General features: G+C 40.9%; 1 protein-coding gene across 5 annotated transcripts in view; it reads left to right on the plus strand.

Moving 5' to 3' along the window:
• Positions 1-13416, plus strand: part of RALY (RALY heterogeneous nuclear ribonucleoprotein) — a 94124-nt gene that overhangs the window by 38937 nt on the left and 41771 nt on the right. For 3 of the 5 annotated variants that reach the window (XM_060188626.1, XM_007522672.3, XM_060188628.1), the window contains exon 2: positions 2355-2437. The exons of the other annotated variants lie outside the window; for them this stretch is intronic. The gene's annotated coding sequence lies outside the window, so the exon portion shown is untranslated. The remainder of the gene's footprint in view (positions 1-2354; positions 2438-13416) is intronic. 5 annotated transcript variants of the gene reach the window in all.

A 13416-nucleotide genomic window follows, 5' to 3' on the forward strand; every position in this document is an offset into this window, starting at 1 on the left:
GAGGTCCTGAACCAAGAGGAAGTTGACACAGTAGGGAATAAAGAGTGGTTTGGATGTAGAGCTTTTAGAACAAATAAAAAATGAAACAAAAAACAACCCACAAGGACTTGGCAACTGTGGGAATGAGGAGAGGAGGGAATGTAGACTCAAGTTTATGCAGTCTAAATACTTAAGAGAATTTGTCATACCCTTCACTTTACTGTGGAGGCTGGGAAACTAGAGATGGTTCAGTTCATTGGCTTGTTGAATTAGAGATGATGATGGTCCTCCCTTTTACTTAATGAAGAAATCTGCTTCAGTCTATGTGTTTGCTGCTTTGTTCCAGGCCCAGGCTCTTCTCTTCCTCCAACCTTCTACCTATATCTTAGAACAACTCTTGAGCCTCATGTAAGATGCTTAGTCCAGTATGTAATGTTAGTGGTTACTAATGGTTAGTATTGGGGCTGCATCATACCTTTGTGACTATATATAGTGGCTAGAGGTTAGGGAAGCTCTGGAACTACGTGACTGAAGGACTCCGGCACTATCCAAATGGTATTACTTATGCTGGTTTATAAGTACACGGTGAGGAGTTCAGGAATGAGTGTAAATGGAGGTCTGAACCATGTTATCTTGGACTAGAGAACATACTTCTTTATTTTTCTGTTTGTGAAAATAGTATAGCATTTTGTTAAGAGTTTAGCCCCAGGAAGTTGGGAGTTCCTCGGTTCATGTTTCAGCTTTGCCATTTATTAGCTCTTTGACTTAGACAAATTTCTTTACCTTTTTTTTTTTAAATTTTTTAATTTTATTATTTATTTATTCCTTTTTGTTGCCCTTGCTGTTTTATTGTTGTAGTCACCATTGATGTCATTGTTGTTGGATAGGACAGAGAGAAATGGAGAGGAGGGGAAGAAAGAGGGGGAGAGAAAGACAAGACACCTACAGACCTGCTTCACCGCTTGTGATGCGACTCCCCTGCAGGTGGGGAGCTGGGGGCTTGAACCGGGATCCTTAAACCGGTCCTTGCGCTTTGCGCCACTTGCGCTTAACCTGCTGCACTACAGCCCGACTCCCTCTTTACCTTTTGTGTCTTAATTTTCCCATTAGTAAAACATGGACACCAGTCTTAAAGGATTGTTGTAAGACTTAACTGAATCAACAGAAATAAAGGGTAATATTACTGCTTGGCATGTGCTGCCTTTGCCCTAAAGTGATTCCCACCTCACATTCTAGAAATTTCTGTGCTCAACGTTATTCACCCAACGTTATTCACCCAACAAAAGGGAGTAAGTGGAAGAACCTGAAGTTGCTATCAGAGTGTTTGAAAATGTGTTCTCAGTGGCATCCAGGTTATTGTGGAGATTATCTGGCTTCCCCCACTCTCCAGTGAGGTGCATATGAAGTTGGAGATTGAAAACCTAAATTAATAAATATATTTTTTGGCTCCAGGGTTATCACTGGGACTCGGTGCCTGTACTACGAATCCTGGATGACTCATGGAGACTATTTTTTCCCTTTTGTTGCCCTTGTTGTTTATTATTGTTGTTGTCATTGGATAGGACAGAGAGAAATTGAGGTGAGGAAGACAGATGGGAAGAGAAAGACGGACACCTGGACACCTGCTTCACCACTTGTGAAGCGACCCCCCTGCAGGTGGGGAGCTGGGGGCTTGAACTAGGATCCTTATGCTGGTCCTTGCTTTGTGCCATGTGTGCTTAACCCGCTGTGCCACCACCCGGCCCCCAGAAGACCTAAATTCTATTTGTATTTCTGCCACTGATCCAGTTTGATCTTGGACATGTCATTTAACCACTGAGCCTGTTTTCTCATATATAAAATCTTCACATATATCTTGAACTTTATTCTTGCTTTCACTTTGTTTATATAACATAGTTTCTTTTTTTAAAAAAAAAAAAGTTCATTGTTTCCTAATTAGTATTGCGTTGGTAACACCCTGTCCTTTGCAGTGGTCACTTTTGGAGAGGCCTTCTCTGACCATTTTATTTTATCTTATTTTTTAAATATTTATTTAATGAGAGAGAGAGAGAGAGACATCAGAGTACAGCTCAGCTCTGGGGTATGTTGGTGTTGGAGATTGAACCTGGGACCTCAGAGCGACAGGCATCAAAGTCTTTTGCATTATCATTATACTACCTGCCCAGCCTGCACCCTTTCATTTAAGCCAGATCCATATTTACCCTGTCACTCTCTGCTTTATTTTTCTCTAAAGTATTTGTTACAACCTGAAATTAAATACTTACTAACTTGTCTTAAGATACTTAAGACATAGTACATAAGATACTTTCGAATGCTTGCACTAAGTTAATGCCTGTCCTACAGAGTAGATCTGAGTTTTGTCTTTGTTCCTATAGGAGAACCCTTCTCCCAGAGACAGCTGGTGTTGATCCTGTATCTCAAAGGAGGAAATTACTGACTGACCTCAGCCTTGGTATTGGTAAGTGAGAATGTCTAGGCATATTTTAACCCAGATACTGGGTAACTAGTTGGGGGGGCTTATTTTTACCTTTAGTTGAGAAAACTTATAGGTGATTACTCTTCTGCTTTATATCTAAGAGATTGAGTGGTAAACATTTGTTGAACTGAGAAGAGAGTTGAACTTATTCTTCTGGAACTGGTAGGAGATGACCTGAAATCATTTGCCATCATCAAGGCAGGACAGACTTGGTTCTTCTTGCTTGTTACCAGCCATTTTCTGCTGGGGTGGGTTGTGTCCTTAATCTAGCAGTTAAATCTGCCATAAACTCCTTTGACTATGACAGACTATATTCAGTTTCTTCATCATTCTTACAAAATGTGATCATGAGCAGTGGCGAGGATGAAATGATGGGTGTGTTATTTGTGCTTGTGTGTGGGGGGGGATAAAGTGAAGGGGAGGTCTAGAGTGAAGATTGAAGATGAGAATGAAAGGAAGTTCATTCCTTGGCAACCAACGGTATTATGAATCTCACCATAGATAAAGGAATTGAGGCTCAGAAAGTCGAAATCTGGGAACCCATAAAGCTGATATTCAAACCTAGGTCAGTCTGACTTTAAAAAAACAAAGAAACAAAAAACAAGAAACATTGTTCTTCCTGATTTGATAGGTTTTTCTGGGATTTCTCTTCTACCTGGAATCCTATTTTTTCCTTGGTTCACTTTGAGAGGCCTTGCAAGACAGAACAGGAGTATTGGCATTCTTTTGAGCTATGTCATTCGTATTGAGGTAGTCCAGGACATGAAAGATAGGAAGAATCTTCAAGCAGGAATAGACTCAGGAGAATTAAATGTGTAACACAAAAGCTCCTATAAACACTTAGATTAGCTCTGAGAAGAGTCTGGAGATCTGTGTTGGAGTAGGGAAATCTGGGTTTTTATCAGTATATGCCCTTAGAAAGTCTACTTCTCTGTGTAAAATATGTGTTGCGTGTAAAAATGGAATGTCTCTCCATACCTCACAGAGCCTATTGTTTGCACATCAACCATGCAGGGATGTAATAGAGGCTTAAATGAGAAATACAAAAGTAGGAACCTTTGTGAATTGTAAAGCTGCATGATGTAAGAGAGAGAAAGTGAATAAAAAGCATTATAAGTATCTTTGGTCTCTTAGTCTCTCTGACCTATTTGCCAACTGCCATCCTGCTCCCCAGTGGTTTAAGAGAGGATTTTTCTTTGGAAAACTGCACTGTCAGTCTTCAACTATTGTCTTTTCTCCTCCTCCTCCTGCAGGTCTTACCAGAAGCATAATCTTTCTTTAAGAGAAATGTTTCCTTTCGTAAGGGCACAGATGACAAAGCCAGACAGCATCAGCACCCATATTTGCAGCATGTGGCCTGCAGAGTACTGGCTTAAATGCACTCACTCAGTCTGGCTCCAAGGCCACTGCCAGCAGATAGTAATACAGTTTCAGGAGTCCGTCATCAGCATTTATTTGAATAGCTTAACTGCAATGTAACCTTGTTCTCTACTATCTTCTTGTAAGAGCAAGGTTATTTCATTTTGACTCAAGGCTTTCTGTTTTTCACTACCTCTTATTCTACAACTACAAATGAGAAAGGGCACTTACGCTGAAATTTCATTATCTTATCTAAAGGCATGATTTTCCCACCCTCTTTTTCTATCCTCTGGCTAGTGATACAGGCACTTTCTTCTTCTCTGTAATAATGACCATTCAGTTCTTCCTATATCTGCCTGAGGAGGAACAGAGAAGGGTCTGTCACCCATCTGGGACTCTTAGACCTCACTTTGGCCAACTCCAACCTTCCCATCTACTCTGAATCTCCAGACTCTTATGCCATTTCTTTTTGTCTGTTTAAAGTTCTACTGCTTCTGACTTTCCTGTGGCCTGGATACTAAACTTGGATCTTAGCTGTTCTTGTAACAGTTGCCCTGTGAAAAAGTCCCATTGTTGACTATTTTAAAATATAAATGATTCTAAGCAAAAGAAATGATGTAATACTCACAGTAGCTTATTTATCTACATCTTCAGCTTTCCAGAGCCCAATTGGAAAACAAGGAGACAAAGCATTGCCATCTTTAAGCCCTTGCACAGCACTAATTTATTATTTTTATGTGATGTTAAGCAAATTTAGCACTCTGATTTCCAAACCTCCATAAAATTAAAAGCAGCATATAAAAAAGGGAAGAGGAACTGCTATACTAATATCAGCTTAGAGGTGAGATCTGAGAACGAATAAGGAATGAGTGAAAGAATAAGTTAAAATGAGTACCTATGATTTAGGGATAATAGTGTGTTTCACTAAGGTGGGGCTAGTTGTAGATTTCTTTTGGATCCTGGAGATAGTGGAAGATATTATAGTGTCTGCTGTAACACCAGGTGCTATGCTGAATGCTCTATGTAAACTGATTTTTTTAAAGGATTTTATTTATTCATGAGAAAGATAGGTAAAGAGAGAAAGAACCAGATATCACTCTGGTACATGTGCTGCTGGGGATTAAACTCTGGACCTCATGCTTGAGGGTCCGATGACTTATCCACTGTGCCACTTCCTGGACCACATGTAAACTGATTTTTTTTCCCCCTTTATTTTCTTGCCACTTCTGTTTTTCCTTTTGTCCACCAGCTATTGCTGGGGCTCTGTACCTATGTGACTCTTTAACTATTAATGGCCTTTTTTTCCTCTCTTTCTTTCTTTTTTTTTTTTAGAGGTTGAGAGATAGGCAGAGAGAGAAAACACTAACATTGTCCTACTGTGGGTAAAGCATACTACCTATGCAGGTGCTTCCATGTGATGGCCAGGGGCTGGACTTGGGTCCTTGTACATAGCAAAGTGTACACTCTACTGGATGAGCCACTTCTTGACCCTACATAAATTGATGTTTCATAGCAGCTTGGGAGGCAGATGGTGATTTTCATGTTATACTGAGACATTGAAAGAACATATAAAGAACGGTTGGAAGAAGCATGCTTGAAAACTTTTGACTCCACAGAAATAGGTTATTTTCTTCTTTTCTTAAAAAAAAAAATTATGGGGGGATTAATGGTTTACAGTCAACAGTAAATACAGTTGTTGGTACATGTGTAAAACTTCTCAGTTTTCTGAAAAATACTCTATCCCCTTCCCCCACCTAGATCCTCCTCCACCATCATGCTCCCCAGGACCTGAAAGTTCCCACCTCCCCAAGTCCTTTACTTTAGTTAATACACCAAACCCAATCCAAGTTCTACTTTGTGTTTCCTCTTTCTGTTTTTACTTATTCATCTTTCTCTTCATGGCTTATCTTACTTAACACGATTCATTCAAGCTTAATGTTTTACAGTCGACAGTAAATACAATAGTTTGTACGTGCATAACATTTCCCAGTTTTCCACATAACAATGCAACCCCCACTAGGTCGTCTGCCATCATGTTCCAGAACCTGAACCCTGCCCCCACCCACCCACACCAAAGTCTTTTACTTTAGTGCAGTATACCAAGGACCAGGTTTTTTTTTTCTGCTGTTCTGTGTTGGCAGTTTTCCTGTGACCTAAAATTCTGGTTCCTTTTCAGCCTCTTTTGCCAGTGTTAGTCCTTCTACTTCTCTTCCCCATCACCACCTCCTTCTATTCCCCCCCCCCAGCTCTGTATTGATTCTATTATGCCTTTTATTTTTTTGAGGGAGGGGCTACCAAAGTTATTGCTGGGGCTTGGTGCCAGCACTATGCACCCACTGCTCCTGATGGCCTTCCCCTCCCCCCATTATATTGAATAGGACAGAGAAAGTGAGAGGAGAGGTGCTAGAGAGGGATAGAGAAAGATAGACAACTGTAGACCTGCTTCACTGCTCATAATGCATCTCCTCTGCAGGTGGGGAGCAGGGGCTTGAACCCAGGTCCTTGTGCATATTCACTTAACTGGATACCACTGCCCAGCCCCTTACTACTGTGAAATTAAAAAAAAAAAAAAAAAAAGATTCAGTGAGAGTATTGTCCATGTGCTGGGTATTGTGGACTACATTCTTTTTTTTTTTAATCTTTGTTTATTGGATAGAGACATGCAGAAATTGAAATAAAAGAGAGAGAGAGACAGACAGAGAGAGAGAAAGAGAGAGAGAGAGATGCAGTCCTGCTTTACCACTCACAAAGCTTTCCCCCTGCAGGTGGGGACTGGGGGCTTGAACCCTGGTCCTTGTTCCATGTTACCACATGGGAGTTCCTGCAGCGGGGGACATTTCATGAGCAGTGGAGCATTACTGCTGTATCTCTTCTTTCTTTCACCCTCTGTGTACAGAAAAGGAATGACCACTGGGAGCAGTGGTGTCATGCAGGCAGCCTGAGTAATAACCCTGGTGGCAAAAAGATGGGCCAGGTGGTGGCACACTTGGTTGAGCACACATATTACTGTGTGCAAGGACCTGGGCTCCACCTGCAGGGTGAAAGCTTTGTGATTGGTGAAGTAGTGCTGCAGGTGTGTGTCTATCTCCCCCTTCCCTCTTAATTTCTGGCAGTCTATCCAATAAATAAATAAAGGTGAAAAATAGAAAGAAAACAACTTATCTGAGTGAATAGGAAGGTACTAAAGAGTTCTGATTAGCAGAATGACAATCTGATGCCCATTGGGGGTGGAGGAGGGGAATCCTTACTGATTGTACTTGCTAGGACCTCCACTATAATGTTGAATAGAATTGATGAGAGTGAACAGTTTCACACCCCCCACCCAATTTTAAATAGTACTTAGTATCCATTAACTGGTTTTAACTGTATTTTTTATTTGTTTTCTGGTAGATAGCTTCTTACTAGGCTAAGTGAGTTTCTTTTCCATTTCTACTTTATTAAGTGAGGAAGCCCCACTCTGCCAGAATGGGGGATAAGGGTGGAGTCCTTGCAAGGGTTTCTGTCACTCTGAGCTCAGATTTTTTAGATGAAGAGACAGAAGAGAAAGTGAAAGACACCATAGCACTAAAGCTTCTCCCGGTGCAGTGGGGCCAGACTTGAATCTGAGCTAAGCACACTGAAAGATTTCAATATAAATATTTGTATGTTTGACTTTCTTGATTGTGTTTTTGTCCTTTATTCTCCTAGCATGGCATTGCATTAACTGTACCACTTGGTGGTAGTAGACTATATATAATCCTTTTAATGTGGTGTTAGATTTGATTTACTAATAATTTGTTGAAGTTTTCTTCATCTATATGAAGAATATTAGTCAATAGTTTTCATGTGATGTTTTTATCAGGGTCATACTGACTTCATAGAGTGAGCTGCAGAAAGATAAAATTGTTCCTATTCATTCCCACCCAGGTATTTCAGGTTTTTTAGGCCACATTTTATTATCTTGCTTTCAGAAGCAGCTGAATTTCTTGAGGGTGGTGCTATTGAGTTTAAAATTTTCCTTTCCCAGTTATCATTAAAACTAAGGTGTAACTTTTGTTCCATTTGAGCAGTGGGATAGATTGAAGACTGGTTTTGTAGTTTAGATCAACTAGAGAGCAATTAGTTCTAGGGAGGTTGATTTAGGACAGGGTCATAATCCAGGGCTTTAGATTAAGGTCAGGACACTACAAACATTACATCAGGGAACGATGTAGCAACTGTGCTGCAGTCATCCTGAGATAAGTATAAGAATAAGGGAACATGGGGGTCGGGCGGTGGCACAGTTGGTTGAGTGCATGTGGCGCAAAGCGCAAGGACTGGCATAGGGATCCTGGTTCGGGCCCCCGGCTCCCCACCTGCAGGGGAGTCGCTTCACAGGCGGTAGAGTGGGTCTGCAGGTGTCTTATCTTTCTCTCCCCCTCTCTGTCTTCCCCTCCTCTCTCCATTTCTCTCTGTCCTATCCAACAACGAACAGTGTCAGCAATGGCAATAATAATAACCACAACGAGGCTGCAACAACAAGGGCAACAAAAAGGGGGGAAAATGGCCTCCAGGAGCGGTGGATTCATGGTGCAGGCTGCCAGCCCAGCAAAACCCTGGAGGAAAAAAAAAAAAGAATAAGGGAACATATGATCCAATTGTGCAAATGTAGAGAAAAACAAAACTGTCCTACAAAGATTCTGTTAACACTGAAACTTCTTTTGAATTATTTGTCATATTATCTGGTTTCTTTTTTTCCTCCAGGGTTATTGCTGTGGCTCTGTGCTTGCACTACAAAACCACTGCTCCTGGCAACCATCTTTTCCCCCCATTGTTGTTGTTGCGTTGTTGTTGAATAGGACAGAGAGAAATTGAGAAAGGAGGGGAAGACTGAGGGGAAAGAGAGGTAGACACTGCTTCACTGCTTTCAAAGTGACTCCCCTGCAGGTGGGGAGGCAGGGGCTCAAACCAGGATACTTGCACTGGGCTATGCTTTGTACTATGTGTGCTTAAATATATTTTATTTATTTTGTTTGGCTTACCAGAGCACTGCTCAACTCTAGCTTATGATGGTGCGGGGGAATTCAGTTTGGGACTTTGGAGTCTCAGGCATGAGAGTCTCTTTGGATAACCATTATACTGTCTACCATTGCCCATATTTTATTTATCTTTTTAATGAGAGAGAAGAGCTCTACTAAGTTCTGGTTTATGGTGGTGCTGGAGATTGAACCTGGGACTTCAGAGCCTTAGGCATGTGTCATTTGTTTGACCATTATACCGTCTCCCCAGACTCAATTATCTGAATTTCTACTTTCCTCTGCCTTTCCTATATTACCCGGTTACCTCCCCAGTTAGCATAACTGTATCAAGAGTTAGTAGAGTTAGCATAATAACTCACTTGAATAGTGTGCTGGTTTACTATGTACACAACCCAAGTTTGAGTTTGGCCCCTACCACATGAAGCTGTGGTCTCTGACTCTGTCTTAAAAAAAGTTTTATGGAAAGGGGTCGGGTGGTAGCGCAGCGGGTTAAGCGCACGTGGCGCATAGCGCAAGGGCTGGAGTAAGGATCCTGGTTCGAGCCCAGGCAGTGAAGCAGGTCTGCAGGTGTCTGTCTTTCTCTCACCCTCTCTGTCTCCCCCCTCCTCCATTTCTCTCTGTCCTATCCAATAACAACGGCATTAATAACAATAATAACAAGGGCAACAAAAATGGGGGGAGGGAATAGCCTCCAGGAGCAGTGGATTCACAGTGCCAGCACCTAGTCCCAGCAATAACCCCAGAGGCAAAAAAAAAAAAGTTTTATGGATTAGTTAAGAAACAAAGGTGTAGTTCGCCTTTGGGAAGGTTAGTTGTATCTTTATGTATGGAGTTTTAGGGGGCTGGGGAGACAGCATAGTGGTTATACAAACAACTTTCATGCCTTAGACTCTGAGCTCCCAGGTTCAATCCCAGTATCACCATAAACTAGAGCTGAGTAGTGCTCTGGTTTTAAAAAAATAAAGTTTTAGGTTACATGAAGCTGGGGAAATGGGAAGGCTACTTTAAAACCAGAGATTTGAATCTTTGTTCTGGTATGAAATTATGATTTATTTCCATGTTGTCAGATTGTATAATGTGAGTATTATAACCCAGACTCTCTTACCCAGTTCTAACTTAGCTTTGGGAAAACACTTATTTCTATACCTTAGTTTCCTTGGTTCTAAAAGGAGGGAATGAGGTAGAAAGTTATGATTGTAGATGTCTCTTGGTTCTAGTCCTCCAAAGACACATTTGTTGGTAATTCAAAGGCATCAGAAAGTCAAGAGAAAAAAAAATTAGGAGTAGACCAGAGGAACAGAGACTTTAGTCTGGCTCAGGGCTTCAATAGGAAAAGTTAAAAAGAAAGAACCCTTACCTATATGGAGAAGGTATTGATAGTGTTTGGGAGTCACCTGCAGGGCAAGTGACTTTGCCTGTTATTCATCATTGGGAAAAATATCAGAGAAAATCAGAATGACCCAGAAGGTTGAAGACTAAAAGAAGTGTGAGAGAGACCATGTACTTAGAGCCTAGCTTGTACTCCACTACCTACTTTCTGGTGTTCCCAGTCAAGCTATTTCTCATTTTGCAGTTAGTTCTGGTAATTTATTTTCCAAAGGCCTCCATGACTCTCTCAAATTTTGTTATCCAATCTCATCTGGCTCGCAAGTTCTATTTGTACCCACCAACTTTTGCCCTTGGTGTTTCTTTAGCATTTTACTTACATGAAATCAAGTCATGCTTGGGGGGGAGGGCAAGCACCTGGTTGAGTACACACATTATAGTGCACAAGAACCTGAGTTCAAGTCCCCAGTCCCACCTGCAGGGGTGCCTGATCAGTGAAGCAATGCTACAGGAATCTCTCTGTCTCCCCCTTCCCTCTCAATTTCTCTTGACAGTCTAATAGATTTAAAAAAAAAAAAAAAAAAGACATGTCTTGACCAGATAGACTTTTTCTAGCCCTAGAGTACTTAGAATTCTTTTATAGCAGGGGCCAGGTGGTGGCATACCTGGTTAAGCGCTCACTTTAAATTGCACAAGGACCTAGGTTTAAGCTCCTGGTCCCTTTCTACATGGGGAAAGTTTCTTGAGTTGTGAAGCAAAGCTACAGGTGTCTCTTTCTCTCTCCCTCTCTCCCCCCTCCTCCCCTCTCAATATCTCTCTGTATTTATGCAATAATAAATAAATTAAAATATTTAAAAATTCTTTTATAGCTAGAGCAACCACTGTTTTAGGCCATCAATAATCACTAATTTTGAATTTGAGAAATGCCTTGGTCCACCTCATCTAATTCTTCTCTCATTTAACACTGACAGATTAATATGGCAGAGTAGAATGACTCTGTCTTTTCCCAACAGACTAGCAAACTCATGTTGATTTCAGTATTTTCTCTCTGAATCATAGTAGTGTCTAAAAATAAAGACAAAATAATGGATATGGGAAGCACATAAAACTTTTTTTGTTTTGAGGGGAAAAGAAAGAACTTTGCCTGAGAAGCAAAGCCACCTACCTGCTCAGAGTTAAGATCAGACCAGAGAGACTTTAGATAGTAGCTCAGTGGGTAGGGCCCATGCCTTACTGTGTGTAAGGTCTTGAATTTAGTCCTCAACATCACATGAGAGTACTATGGTTAGTAGCAGCAGAACTCCATGGATGGGGGAACAGTGCAGTGGTTTCTTTTTTAAAATTTATTTTTAATTTCTTTTAGAAATGAAAAGAGACAGAAACAGAGAGGAATGAGGAAAGGGAAAGAGAGGGAGAGAGATGGAAACCCTATAGCATTACACTCCTGCTTGTGAAACTTTGCTCCCTGCAGGGACTTGAGCCCAGGTCCATATGCATGGTATCTGGTCTCTTTTGGTCTTCTTATCTCTCCCTTCACCCAGGATATTTAAAAAAAAAAATAGGTCAGGTGATATTGTATATGGATATCCTCAGTTCATTACCCAGCACCTCATAAAGTTTATTTTTATTTGAAATTTTCATTTGTGATTATGACTGTAAGATTACAGGGTATAATAGTTCCCAGCCATACTCGCCACCAAGTTATGTGTTCCCACCCCTTTCCTGTTCCCCCATATCCCAAAGATAACTACCATAATTTAAAGACACAAACACATCTATTGTTCCTCAGTCTAAGCTTTTCTTCTTAAGAGCCAAGGTCATTTGCACCTGATATGTATGTAGAAAAGAATAGAAGAGAAAGCATGCCAGCTTTCTTAGCATCCCCACCAATAGCCTTCTCAGTTCCCCTGGGGTGTATGTCAGTAACAGGCTGTACTTGTTTTTAGAAACACACACTCCATAAGCACTCTCGTTTGATTTGCTTTGGCTAGTACAGGATCCAGATGCACTTAGAATAACTCAACAGACTCTCCATATCAGCCCATTCGCATTCTAAGCCACTCCTAGCTATGAATCTGCTGCTGGCTGGGACCTGTCCCCAAGTCCTCCCTATCTGTCTTGTAAATCTCATTCAGTCTTTTACTAGTTTGCTTTTCCTCTTGAGAGGAAATAACACTTACAGGGTGCCTACTGTGTGTCAGGTATTGTGAAATGTTCAGTGAATTTATTACCTTTTAAATACCTTCAGTGCATTTTCCCCATGAGTTGATCTTTGCCTTATCTCAAACCAACTTTACTAGGATCCACATGGTAGCTCAGAGATCTAAGTACTAAAACAGGAGGCTAGGGATTGTTGAATCAGAGGAATATTTTAAGCAATAACCTGGCATTATACTCCCAGCTCTGAAGTACAGAGAAGACTGTACAACAAATCTCTTTCAGAGACCTGGCGGAAAGTATATACTTGTAAATGATTTAGGAATATTGTTCTCATAGATCCTCAAATCTGCACTCATTTCTTAGTTTATAAAGCACTATATTTGCAGAAAATTTTCTGTGAGGAATCTGAAAGTATTTGCCTTTATGTGGCAGAACCAGGTATTAGATCCCAAGTCCCTAGTATAAAGTCCTTCTGGGAGATGGGTTCTCTTCCTCACCTTGGATCCAGCCAGTCTTCACTTGCAAAAGAGGCAGAACTCATAGTCTATGCCCTTTTTGATTCCTTTTCTGCACATTTGTCATTTTCTTTACATACTCATACTCAATTTGCTATGACTTTCTTAATGAGACCTTTTTCTTTATTTATTTTAAATTTTTTAAAAATGGAAATATTGACAAGACTATAAGATAAGAGGGGTACAATTCCCACCCCCAGAACTCTGTATCAAATCCCCTTCCTTGATAACTTTCCTTTTTTAAAAAAATTTATTTATTTATTTTCCCTTTTTAAAAATATTTATTTATTCGTTCCCTTTTGTTGTTTTATTGTTGTGGTTATTATTGCTGTTGATGTCGTCATTGTTGGATAGGACAGAGAGAAATGGAGAGAGGAGGGAGAGAAAAAGACAGACACCTGCAGACCTGCTTCACCGCTTGTGAAGCGACTCCCCTGCAGGTGGAGATCTGGGGGCTCGAACCCGGATCCTTATGCCGGTTCTTGTGCTTTGCGCCACGTGCGCTTAACCCACTGAACTACCGCCCGACTCCCTTATTTTCCCTTTTGTTGCCCTTGTTTTTTATTGTTGTTACTGATGTCGTCATTGTTAGATAGGACAGAGA

The sequence above is a fragment of the Erinaceus europaeus genome, chromosome 1, assembly GCF_950295315.1.
Source record: "Erinaceus europaeus chromosome 1, mEriEur2.1, whole genome shotgun sequence".
NCBI classification, from domain to species: Eukaryota; Metazoa; Chordata; class Mammalia; order Eulipotyphla; family Erinaceidae; genus Erinaceus; species Erinaceus europaeus.